Source organism: Schistocerca nitens, chromosome 3 (genome assembly GCF_023898315.1).
Source record: "Schistocerca nitens isolate TAMUIC-IGC-003100 chromosome 3, iqSchNite1.1, whole genome shotgun sequence".
Lineage (NCBI taxonomy): Eukaryota > Metazoa > Arthropoda > Insecta > Orthoptera > Acrididae > Schistocerca > Schistocerca nitens.
This window is the reverse complement of record NC_064616.1, coordinates 786980571-786994174: the sequence shown is the minus strand read 5'-3', so window position 1 is coordinate 786994174 and position 13604 is coordinate 786980571. Positions and strand designations below refer to the sequence as shown.

At 39.4% G+C, this 13604-nt stretch overlaps 1 protein-coding gene across 4 annotated transcripts in view; it reads right to left on the bottom strand.

Moving 5' to 3' along the window:
* The window catches only part of LOC126248802 (rab GTPase-activating protein 1-like), a 185686-nt gene that overhangs the window by 154529 nt on the left and 17553 nt on the right, over positions 1-13604 (bottom strand). The gene's annotated exons all lie outside the window — the stretch shown is intronic.

Sequence of the window (13604 nt, the reverse complement as noted above, 5' to 3'; positions counted from 1 at the left end):
AGTCTAGCTTGCCTCATTTTGCAATTTTGTAGATTCTTTGACTTGTATAAGGGGTAAGGTGACAACAGCTGGGTAACATCCTCAACAGCTGCCCATGTGTCAGTTACGTCATCCAAACTACTGTAAGATTAAAGAAAGGAGTGTAACATTCAAAACAATAGCTCACTCTAGCCTAGTGGCACTTGTTATGGGTATTATGGAAAAGATGACCACAAAAATAACTGAAGAAGTCCAGTTTTCCGCTGTCTTAGAGCTCAGCTTTGAACCTCAACATACATAGAAGTCGTGTGTGAAGTTTTGACAGATATCTATTAGTGATCAGTTCTGTATCTTTTAATGCATTATCATTTATCTTCAATTCCTTAACACAGGTAATTTAGCCAGTAAACTAAGATAGATATGAAACAAGTGCTTTATGTGTGACAGTGCTGCACAATCACATCACTCGTGTAACAAACACACATCCAAAACCATTCTGTCCTATGACATTATTACAACCACAAGCTCGTCTCTAGAATGAGCAGAATTTTCAGCATCTGTATCAGCTAAATAAACTGGAAGTGCCTCAATTAAGTGTTCATTTTATGACATGTCAATGCAACAAAATCTTCTTGTGTTACCAGTTACAGGGTGTCTTGTGACATTTCAGGAGGCATATTATTTCTCCCTGTATTCTGGCAGGTTGTGTAATCAACCATAGTAAAATCTTCTCAGGCCATTTCAATCTACAAGGTGATTGTGATATTTTGGAAGGAACATTTTCTTCTACCATTTTGTGGAAATGGCACAAAAAGATGATTGTACAATCTGCGGATGGACATGTCTAAGCATCTGACAAGATTTTATAGCAATGTTATAGAGTTTATGCAAGGAATGACTGTGATAACACAAATATTGAATACTGTTAATATCTATGGAATTTGGAGAGTGAAGCAAGCATTTAGACCATGTGCTGCCTCCTCTCTGCTACTGCCATTGCATTTTCTTCCATGAATGGCAGCAGAATGTTAGCTCTTTGGCATTAAAATCTTTGTATCAAAGCACTATTTTCATGGATGTAGGAACCATTCTGCCTCAGAGCCCAAACACAATAGGCCTTACTAAACTTCAGTGGTAACCATTATTCAAGTTACTCCTTTGTTTACTTGGACTGCAGACTGTTTTACTGCAGCATGCCAGTGAGTCCTCATGCACCATTGCCCTTCGGCACACATTACAAATGAGGCTCTCCAGTTCCTCAATGGTTATTTACAAAGATCCCACGAGTTCACTCATATTAAATATTCAACACAAAGGGCCTGTAATTCTGTTACAGATTAGTCTCTTCACAAGTTATTTTATTTCAAAGTATATGTAATGATCTGAGAAATATCAATGAAATGAACTTTTTTTGCACACTTCTTGTGTACATCCTATGGCACCTTCATCACATAAAATGATGAATGTCATACCTTTTCTGTTACCATGTGGTAATCTAATCACTGTATCTGTTGGACGAACCTGTTATGATACACCAGTCCTAAAGGTAACACAAAAACACTATGTGAAAGTATATCTTTTGGCAGTACCAAAGCAATGAATAAAATATTCAGGAGTTTTGTCAGGAAAAGCTTTCCATTACTGAGGGTCATCTGAAGACAAAATGACAATGAACTTCAGTGAGCTACTGTTAACAGCAGAAGCCTGCAAGAGGAAAAAAAACAACAACAGGATGTGTACGATTTCAGAAACATCACTTACAGATGGCAGCAATCGGGGAAATTGCCCATTTGATTTCAGCTGAAAATAGCAATAAAAAGTGGTGTGAACTATCACATCAACTGAAAGAAGAAACTTTTAATCTAATGGGTTGGTTGAGTATAGGGCACTGAGTATTGAATTTATTAGCAGCCAAAAAAATTTATTTTTGGACAGGTGAGCTAGAAATGTATAAAATATTTTCTTTCAATATGTTGAAACAACATACTATAACAAAACTACAGGGTTTAAGACTGCATTTCAAATAAGTGTAGCTTGCTGACCAATAGTATAAAAACAGATATTAGCCATTCACTCAAGACAATAACAAAACCTTGGACACACACAAAATAAGATATTTCCCAATAATGAACAGTATGATAAGAAAATGATTTTTCTGATATATGAAGCTAGTTAATTATAAGCATAAAATATGGGAAGAAGACAGTTACGCTGATCATTGTTAAAGTCTATGCCCAGTCAATATTTTAAAACCTGCACTACAGTCATCCAATCACTTCCTAAAATAGAGGGCAAGTACACAGCTAATTTTAGGGTTGCCCTGTTGTCACCAAACAAAATACAATGAACTAAAACATGAATCAGTAAGTGTGGTATGTCACAAGTATCACTACTGATGGGTCTTATCACTAGAGAGATGAACTATGAGTCATAGTGGAGTAGCCTACGTGAAATCTGGTGAGATTAACTTCATCGTGTCTATCTGGCTGCAGAGAGATGTACCACACCTGCATTTTTGATTTCATGGAGTGCAGGTTATTAACATTCCATTCCAATGACATAGTTTCCCACTGATGTAAGACACCGAATGTGTAGGGGTATGGTACACAGAATTATGCACCTTTTAAAAAATGCCACCAAATCTGTATTACCTGACAGTTAATTTTCTCCAACTCTCACAAGGTTTCATACCTACTTGAGTATCACAACATCACCCATCTTAGCAATAAGAATGAGGCAGTGTGAATCCTTTGGACTAATATGACTACTGGGTAGAGCTGCTGACTAACAAGGAATCCACAATGATTGAACAGGTTTGTCACTGATGATAAGAACTGATTTTCCTGTATTACCTAAGCAACAATATTGCTCAACTAGAGCAATAATTGTTTAGTTTCATAACAGGAACTGTGGATGTACATGTAACTTACATAACTCTACATTTTGTGCATTAAATTTGCACCACACAACAACACAAAACATGAACAGCAAATTTTGTATGACCTCAGAAAAACATTTCTTCTATAAAACACATGCACATTAGGAAACTGTAATTTGAATTGTAGCTACAAGATGTCCTGTTGTATATAAATTAGGTAATTGGAAAGTACATAGCATGTCTTCCTAAGTTGTGTGATCCCACTGCTACAATGATCTGCCTGATTTAATTTTATTTGTTAATGTAATTCGATTTTTATTTCTTTTAAACATTGTCGTGAAGCTACTTATGTGCTTGTTACCAAGCACTTTATGTAGACTGAGATTCTTTATTCTTTTATGTGAAAAGATTGAGTTATGGTTTTTGTTATTTGCTTTTAAGTTGAAACACTATAAGAAATATGTTAGTAATCAATTATATTACCTTGACTGGAATATTATACAACAATTATTTTAGTACCATTTAGCGTGAATGACAATTTTTTAAATCCTATGAGCAAGCTTCTGTGATTTTTTAATTAACAATTTGTAATGATGACTGAATCCTTTTCTTTTATCTCTTACAATGCTTCAATTGTGCTACCATTACTTTTCTATGCATACAACTATACAAAATATTATTCTACCATACATCTCATTAGTGTCACCTTATAGCCATTTCCCTTTTCTATTTCACTCAATTCCATGTGGGCAGTTGTCAATTCATATTGTTAGATGAAAGTTCAGATATTTGATACGCTGGTAGTAGAGACTGCACTTTACTTTGGGTTTGCAACATTTTCTTTTTTTCTTTTTTTTTATTTCTTTTGATCTTTATTGCAGTATCTGAAAATATCTGTGCCAAATCATGAACAGAAAAAAATGACTGAAAAACAATCTGAACACACATTCATTGACAGCATTTATTTCCTTTATTAAAAGATTAGTCAGTGGGGTATAAATAGCCAGACACAATGGGACATCTATACCTGGACTAATGATCTTGGCAAATGTGGAAAGCTAGAATGTTTGCAATGTTGAAAAATAAAAGGTATAAAATATCAGTGGCAGCAACCTATCAATGATAAGATCATTAAAGATGGTCCACACGCAATGACTGGGCAAGAATGGGGATTCAGCTTCCCCCCCCCCCCCCCCCCTCCCTGCAAAGAAATTATTCTGGCATTCACCCTAACTGGTTCATGAAATCTATGGAAAATCTAAATCTGAACAGCAAGATGAAGATTAGGACCCCAATAATCCCAACCACTGCACCACATTGCTTGGTGAGTGTGCTTCAACGAAAACAGATTAAGGAAACATTTCCTGGGAAGACTTTAGTGATTTGACAAGGGATTAGAGGTCATGCTGGGCACCTGGGATGGGATAACTGCAGAGAGGCTTTTAGGTGGATGCATCTGATAGATAAGCTTTGTTGTCTGTAATGACAGTGGCAGAGCCTCTACAACCAGTAAACATGACCAGATCATTCTGTTAGGAGTTAGTAGATGGCAGTATGTTCTGCAGCTACAAGGTTGGTCTCAATGGGAGGAGGAATTCAGGGTATAAGGATGAGGCTAAGTTGTAAGTTAAGAATACCTAGAACATTATCAGGGGATAGACAGGTGAGAGTGTAGTTAAATAATGGTCACACAGAGAGACAAGTGAAGTAAGGCAGGATTCACAGTCAGCTTCGGAATGGTTCTGGTCTGCTGGGTGGGTCACCAAAAATAGTTTCTACTTATGGCTCCTCACGAATGACAGCAGATCACAAACAAGCCAAGCATGACTAAATTTGGGTGTGTTGCTGAAGTTAAGGTATTTAGAGGCAACTGAAAACGCTGTAGGACTGTAGTTATTTGTGGATACGTTGAAAACTATGTTTTGGTTCTATTGTGGGGAGAGGAGGGGGGGGGGGGGGGCAGCCAGTTCATTGGTTTGACAGTTACAGCAAGTTGGCAACACTTAGTTTGGTGGCTACAAGGGATTGTTGAGGAAGCTTTATGCCAGCTGTTGTGATCATGATGGCTATTAGTATTGGCTCAAATGGCTCTGAGCACTATGGGACTTAACATCTATGGTCATCAGTCCCCTAGAACTTAGAACTACTTAAACCTAACTACCCTAAAGACATCACACAACACCCACTCATCACGAGGCAGAGAAAATCCCAGACTCCGCCGGGAATCGAACTCGGGAACCCGGGCGTGGGAAGCGAGAACACTACCGCATGACCACGAGCTGCGGACGCTATTAGTATTCCAATGCAGGAATATAAGATTCATAGGTAAGACTGTTCATGTTGGTCTAGTTTTAGGAGGGCAAGAGTTTTCATTTGCGAGATGAGATGCATGTCTTCAGGACTGGTGAGCTGGAATATATTTCAGATAGAAAAGAGCAAGTTCATGAATGCTGCCATCTGCATTACATGGTTCGTCAGAACTATCTTGAAAAAAGGTAGGAAATTAAGGAGATGGGAACTGGATAATTGGAAAGTGCAGAGGCTGTTGACAATTTCAGACAAGGCATTAGGCTACGAGATGAAGTGGTGGAGGCCTCAGAGGATCAAATAGGTAAAGCAGGCAGGCCTGATAGAAATCCTTGGATATCACAGGAGATATTTGCTATGGCCACCCACTTCACTTCATACCTTGTAGAGCCTACTGCATCAGCATCCCACTTCACGTCCAACCAACAAAGAATGCCTGCATCACAAGGCGTATATTCACCAGGAAAACCTTTGTCTTCTGTGTTGTCAACAAATATTTACCAGCAGCCACAACACAACACAACACAACACAACACAAGGTCTCCACCAACAGCAGCCAGGGACCACTACCCATTCGCGGAACCTGCAGAACAGCTTCACCAGGGGTCGCAGCTAGCACAGGAACTACTTTGATACGCCAGGCACATGATCGCAAATAGTTCTGACAGATACATCTGCCAAATGGGCTTAATAAGGTGGTGCACTGCCGGCAAAAGAGAGTTCGATGCACCACTTGGACATATGCAGAGCTGCCACCCCAGTAGCCACGGCCAGATGCCTCTCTTAGCTGGCTGATCTCTTGCCGGTTGACTTGGTATACTTGACGAACATCTTGACATTGTATAATTGTTGATTGGGATCTCTTACCATGGAGAGTCAGGTCTTTCCTTTGTTATTGTATACTGGTGACAATCCGCAGTTGGGATCAGGTCTGTTGTTCTTTTCAAAATTTTATTATTGTTTCGTTTTGGTGAGTCCAATAAATTGTTTTCAGACTTGTGTTTTCTGCATTTATATTCTGCTAGTGCATATACTTCAATATTGAATTTAATTGATGAAGGGATAAATTATAGTGCAGCAAATGAAGCAGGTGAAAAGGATTATAAATATCTAAGAAATGAGGCTGACAGGAAGTGCAAAATGACTAGCAGGAGTGGCTAGAGAACAAATGTAGGGATTTAGAAGCATATTTCACTAGGGTAAAGATATACACTGCCTACAGGAAATTAAAGACACTTTTCGAGAAAAGAAAAGCAGCTTTATGAATATCAAGAGCTTAGATGGAAAACCAGTCCTAAGCAAAGGTGAGAAAAGCAGAAAGGTCAAATGACTGTATAGAGGGGCTATACAATGGTGATTAACTTGGAGTCACTATTAGAGAAATGGACGAGGATGTAGATGAAGACGAAGATGAAATGGAATACATGACACTGCAAGAAGACTTTAACGAAAAAACTATTCCACCAGGTGTGCAAGATGTATGAGACAGGCAAAATACCTTCAGGCTTCAAGAACAATGTAGTAATTCCTATTCCAAGGAAAGCAGCCAATGACAGGTTCCTTAGAGGTTAAAGAAAGGCAAACCTATATTTATAGCACTTGTAGACTTAGAGAAAGCTTTTGATGGTGTTAACTGGAATAAACTCTTTGAAATTGTATGGTAGTAAGGCTAAAATACAGGAAGTGAAAGATTATTCAAACTTGTACAGTAAACAGACTGCAACTATAAGAGTCGAAGAACATTAAATGAAAACCATAGTTGAGAAGGGAGTGAGAGAGGGTTGTTGCCTATTCACGATGTTATTCAATAAGTATACTGAGCAAGTAGTAAAGAAAACCAAAGAAAAATTTGGAGACAGAAATAATGTACAGGGAGAAGAAATACAAACTTGGAGATTTGCTAATGACATTGTAAATCAATCAGAGATAGCAAAGGACTTGGATGAGCAATTGAACGGAATGGATAATGTCTTGAATATCAACAACAGCAAAACAAGAGTAATGGAACATATGTAAATTAAATCAGACAGTGCTGAAAGAATTACATTAGGAAATGAAGCCAAAAGTAGTGTATAAATTTTGCTATTTGGACAGCAAAATAAAAGATGACGGCTGAAGTAGACAGGGTATAAAATGCAGACTGGCAATGGCAAGTTAAGTGTTTCTGAAGAAGAGAATCTTGTTAATATCAAATATAAATTTAAGTACAGTTATAGCAGTGTCCGTATTTTACAATGTATGTGTAGTTTGATGCAAACATTCTTCAGACATGTGAAAACAGACACTGCTGACTGTCTACAGTTGTATGAAATATGCATTCACAAATTGCAAATACATGAGTTGTAGATCATCAGCAATGTATGTTCCTTCAGACATATATGCATGTCTAAATGACATTTACATCAAACTACACAGGCACGGAAAATACAGAAACTGCAATAGCCGTATTTCATGCCAAAGCAAAGGCAAACTGACATGCAAAACACTGTTTCTATCTGTGCAGAAATCACATAATGTGTGAGCAGTATGGGACAAGACAATAGGATATATGGAAGTTTGGACTGGTCACGGAGGAATCCTCAGATAGACTAAATCATTATGGCAACTGCTCATGCTAAGCCGGAAATCCGGATTCAAGTCTCAGTTGCAAAAATTTACGTATGTTACCAGTACATGGTACAGCTGATGTATAACGATATTTGTAAATTGCATATACATTTCATGTACATAAATTTAAGTGTTGGGAAGTCTTTTCTGAAGCCATTTCTCAGGCATGTAGTCTTGTATGAAAGTGTAATGGGGACAACAAGCAGTTCACACAGGAAGAGAATACGAGCTTCTGAAATGTGGTGCTACAGAAGAAGGCTGAAGATCAGATCAGTTGACGGCGTAACAAATGAGAATAAAGTGAGTAGGATTGGATAGTAACACAACTGTGGCACAAAAGGACTAAAAGAGAGCATAGGTTGATAGGAGACATTCCGAGTTATCAAGGAATCATCAACTTAGTACTGGAGGGAAGTCTGGTGAGGTGGAGGGGAGGGGGGAGTTAAAATTGCAGATGAAGACCGAGACATGAATACAGTAACCAGGTCCACATGGATTTAGGTTGCAGTAGTTATGCAGAGATGATGAGAACCACGCAGGATAGAGTATCATGCAGAGCTGCATCCAACTACTCTTCAGACTGGAAACAACAACAACAACAACAACAACATCATCTTGGTAGGGGGTATGGATTGACAGATCTTGAACTAGTGGTCAGAGTTTTTATCCCAACTCACTCCCACCACTGTCCTGACTCCTGTGTCCTACATACTATCAAAGATCAGTACACTGAGGTGACAAAAGTCATGGGATACCTCCTAATATCATGCCATGCTTCCTTTTGCCCAGAGTAGTGCAGCAACTCGATGTGGCATGGACTCAACAAGTTGATGGAAGTACCCTGCAGAAATATTGAGCCATGCTGCCTCTATAGTCATTCATAATTGTGAAAGAGTTGCCAGTGCAGGATTTTGTGCATGAACTGACTTCTCAGTTATGTCCCATAAACATTCGATAGGACTTATGTTGTGCAATGTAAGTGGCCAAATCATTCACTCAAATTATTCAGAATGTTCTTCAAACCTATCATGAACAATTGTGGCCTGGTGACAATTACATCATTGTTTGGGAACATGAAGTCCATAAATGGCAGCCAATGGTCTCCAAGTAGCTGAACATAACCATTTCCTGTCAATGATCGGTTCAGTTGGACCAGAGGACCCAGTCTATCCCATGTAAACACTGCCTACACCATTATGGAGCCACCACCAGCTTGGACAGTGCCTTGTCGACAACTCGGGTCCATGGCTTCATAGGGTCTGTGCCACACTCGAACTCTCCCAACTCTTACCAACTGAAATTGGAACTCATCTAACTAGGCCACGTTTTCCAGTTTTCTAGGGTCCAACCGATATGGTTACAAGCCCTGCAGGCGATGTCATGCTATTAGCATAGGCACTCACATCAGTCGTCTGATGTCACAGCCCATTAACACCGAATTTCGCTGCACTGTCCTAACAGATACATTTGTCGTACATTCCACATCGATTTTGGTGGTTATTTCATACAGTGTTGCTTGTCTGTTAGCACTGACAACTCTATGCAAATGCTGCTGCTCTCAGCTATTAAGTGAAGGCCATTGGTCACTGTGTTGTCTGTGGTAATGGTTGCAATTTGGTATTTTTGGCACACTCTTGACACTGTGGACCTCTGAATATTGAAATCCCTAATGAGTTCCAAAATGGAATGTCCCATATGTCTAGTGGCAACCACCACTCCATGTTCAAAGTCTGTTAAATCCCATTGTGCAGCCATAATCATGTTGGAAACCTTCTCACATGAATCACCACAAATGTCAGCTCAGCCAATGCATTGCCCTTTTATATCATGTGTATGGGATACTACTGCCACTTGTATATGTGCATATCACTGTATCATGACTTTTGTCATCTCAGTGTAAATCCAAGCACATGAGACACATCATCATTGCCAGATACTGCACCCCACTGTCTTTGTGGGGCAACAAATTTAAACATATTATCTGTAGTCAACTTTCGTACATCAAAAAAACCTAATACTGTGTCATTGTTGATGCCATTTCCATAGTAAATAAATGAACTGCACTGACTATGATCTCACTGCCATACAACACTACATCTCTCAATATCAAACCGACTCCTAACCCACAATCTCCTTCCTCTTAACCATGACAAATTATATTTTCAGCCACAATGGATACTTTTTTTGACTGTGTCACAAACAAACAAACCTACGGAACTGTCACATGCACTCTAATGGTACTGCACTAGGCAGACCAGTTCATGTTCTGAGGAATCCTTTCTGGTCAGCTATAATCTCACACTATCACCTAGTTCAGGCTCACTGGTGACATAAATATGATTTGTACAACATACTCAGAAGTTTAAAGGCAGTTCCTGCTCAAAAGGTGGAGCTCCCAAACATCAGAAAAATTTTTTGAGGGCCACACGTATTTAGAAGGGCTCTTTTAGATTTTTATTTGTTGGTTGATGCTTTATTTAAAGTAACATATTATCTCCCACTCATTTAATCCATTCTTCCTAGCTCATGGAGTTACTTTGTTCAATCAATCTCTACCTCACTGAAGATTCCACAAAAACCACTGTTTACATCACTAGCAGCAATTACCAACAGCACCTCTACTTCAACAGCTCCATTACAAACTGGGGCAGGGGTTGAGGGGGGCAGGGACGGGGATGGGAGAGGGATATTAGGGTTTTACTGTCCCATCAGTGATAAGGTCATTCGAGACAGTGCATAACCACAGATTTGACATGGATGGGAAAAGGAGTCGGCAACGCCCTTTTCCAAATGGAATAGTTTGTCATTTGCCTCAAACAATTTAAGGAAACCACACAAAGCACATCTGGATAGCCATCCTCAGAACTGAATCCCAGCCCTCCTGAATGTGAATCCAGTATATTATCACCGTGCCATCCTTACACTGTAGAGGTAAGAAACACACCTCCTGTACTTCCACATACATCCTATATTCCTTGCAGTGGGTATTAACCAGGCACCATATCCCCTGTCATGACATGGACTACCTACAATTATAAGAGGAAGATTGCATTGCCAAGTGCAATGTCCTTTAGCAGAGGGACAAGAAGTATAGAGCGCCACTGGACGAAGTGGTTGGTGGCTTTGATATAGCAGTACAGGCTGGTGGCAGTACGTTGAAGGTGCTATTCAACAAAAATGGAAGGATATGATTCCCTTCAATAAAGAGCAGAAGTTTGGCTAGGCCAAGGATTAGGAAAGTAATGGCCATGAACTATCAAAGGAAACATCTCAGCATTCATATTAATCGATTTGGTGAAACCATAGAAAACTTACATCTGTATGGCTGCATACGTGTTTGAACCTCAGTCCTCCTAAATGTTAGTCTAGAAAGCTCAATCAGTGACTCATATCAATCAGTTTGTTCCAGAAAGGAAGAGTTTATTTCAGTGAGGAAGCAGTAGTCAGCCATAATGGGAATCTTGGGCAGATGACGGGAGTGGTACTACAGAAAAAGAAAAAATGGTTAGTATTTGACACAGTAAGTGAGAAAATTATTAGAGATGGAGCACAAGCTCAGATGGTGAGGCAAATTGCCCATAGTCTTTCCGAAAAAACCATCCCAATAAAACCACAGAAATCCTAATATGGATGGCTGCACAGGGATACTTTCCTGCTCTTCTCTAGTTCAGGTACAATGCCTTAAACATATTTGCTGCAGTTGAAGCTTATAAGCATTTCTGTGTATGTTGACAAGTATATTATTCTGTGTTATTCTGTCTTGTTTTGCAGCTGTGTACACATTTATACAAGCAATGAAGTCACAGGGAACATTTTTGTGCCTATAGTAATTTTTTCTTGTGTTTGTTTGTGATGTACATAGTTTGGAATGGTGGCCAATCTACCAGCATTTGGGATCTTTCAATCTGAAAAACAGTAAGAAGAATGAAAAACTTTCTGTCAATCAGTCACTGAATGTTGACAAGATTATGATGATGAGTTCAGAATAAAAAGTAAGAGGAGGATGGCAAGAATCTTGAGAACGCAGAAACTTGGTATAGTGATGATAGTATGGAAGCTGAACTTTCAAGCAGAAGCAGAAAATACAGACAACAATGATGATGAAATTGATTATGATCGAGAATTTACACTGTGAGAAGCAAACAAACCAGGAGAGACTTTACAATTTCATCTTTTTAGAAAACAAAATCATTTACATATTATATTCATCCAATTGGTAATAAACCAATAGATTTTTTTCGGCTTCTAGCTACAGATGACACACTTCACTTTATAGTTGATGAAACAAACAGCAGCGATGTGAATATATTTCTGAGCAAAAACAGAAAGGGCAAGTCTAAGATTTGTAACTGGAAATCAGTCTATATAGAATGAATACTTGTCTTTGTGGTATTTGATTATGTATGGGTAACACTGAATCTGTCTAATTACAAGAATAAAGGAAGAAATATATGCTGTTTGAAAACAATGGAATAATGGTGAGTACGAGGAGAGAAAGATGTGCGATCATGTTACAGTCATTCCATTTTGCTCAAACTCCAGTCAAAATATGCAAAACCCCATGAACATCTATATAAAGTATGAGCTATATATATTAATTCAGTGACAGAATGTGTCTGATGTATTGGCAAGGAAACACTTATCTTTACATGTATCAATGATTCTATCGAGGTGGAGATTGCAATTTCGGAAATACACTTCCTGGCAAAAAAAAGTGACACAGTGAGAATGGGAGGAGGAAACAAACTGAAACTTCATGGGCTGGAACAGTACGTGATGTTATTTCAATGATTGCAACACTGATTCAAATTTATGAAAAGCTATGCAGTATGAGCCCACTTATCAGTATGCTGCTGCACCCCCTTGGTCTGGATGCATGCACTGATTCATGCACTGATTCAGCTGGGAAGGGTTTTGTAAAGGTGTTGTACCCTCTCCCAAGACAAGTTGGCCCACAACTGTTTAACTGCTCCTTGATATCCTACAACAGGCATTGGTATGGAGTTGACTTCCAAGCTAGTCCCACCTACGTTCTATTTGGGGGGGGGGGGGGGGGGGGGGGGAGATCTGGGGATCTTGCTGGCCATGGGAGTGCCTCAACATTAAGCAGACAGGTCACAGGGACAAGTGCCATGTGTAGACGAGCATAGTCCTGCTGGAAAATGGCACCACAATACTGTCACACAAGAGATAACGCAGGAGGCCCCATGATGTCTTTGACATGCTGTTTTGCATCAGAGTTCCCTCAATCACTATCAGCCATGATCTGAGGTTGTACCTGGAGGCTCCCTACAGCATGACAAAAAGAGTAACACTGTTGTACCTCTCCAAAACATTAGAAGAGTAAGATCTCTCCCCAGATCACCACCACACTTCCCAGTGTTGGTCATCCAGGGCAGCGCAGAACAGTGATTCATTGCTGAGCATGACACGTTCATCAGCAGTCAATGCTTCCAAATCAAAACAACACTCCAAATGGAGCCATTTGTGTTGTGCCTACACGTGTGATCATAATTCCCCAGTCAAGCTGATGTTGGTCTCTGATCAATGGTGTGGGATGACACAGAATGTTACTTTTTTTTTCTTTTTTATGGCAGGCACAGATTTGAAGGTGTTACAATGTGCTGGGTGCACAATATGGTGATCCTCCCTTCTGGTAGTCATACATTGGCAACCAGAACCTTGATGAGTATCAATGCCCTCATATTCCTATACAGTCCAACATTGGGCAACTGTTACATTTGAATAACCCATAAATCAAGATACTGTACAATTCAACCAGCCAGCCAAAAGGAGACCCCCACACCTCTTAAACACCTTACCAGGCCTGGTA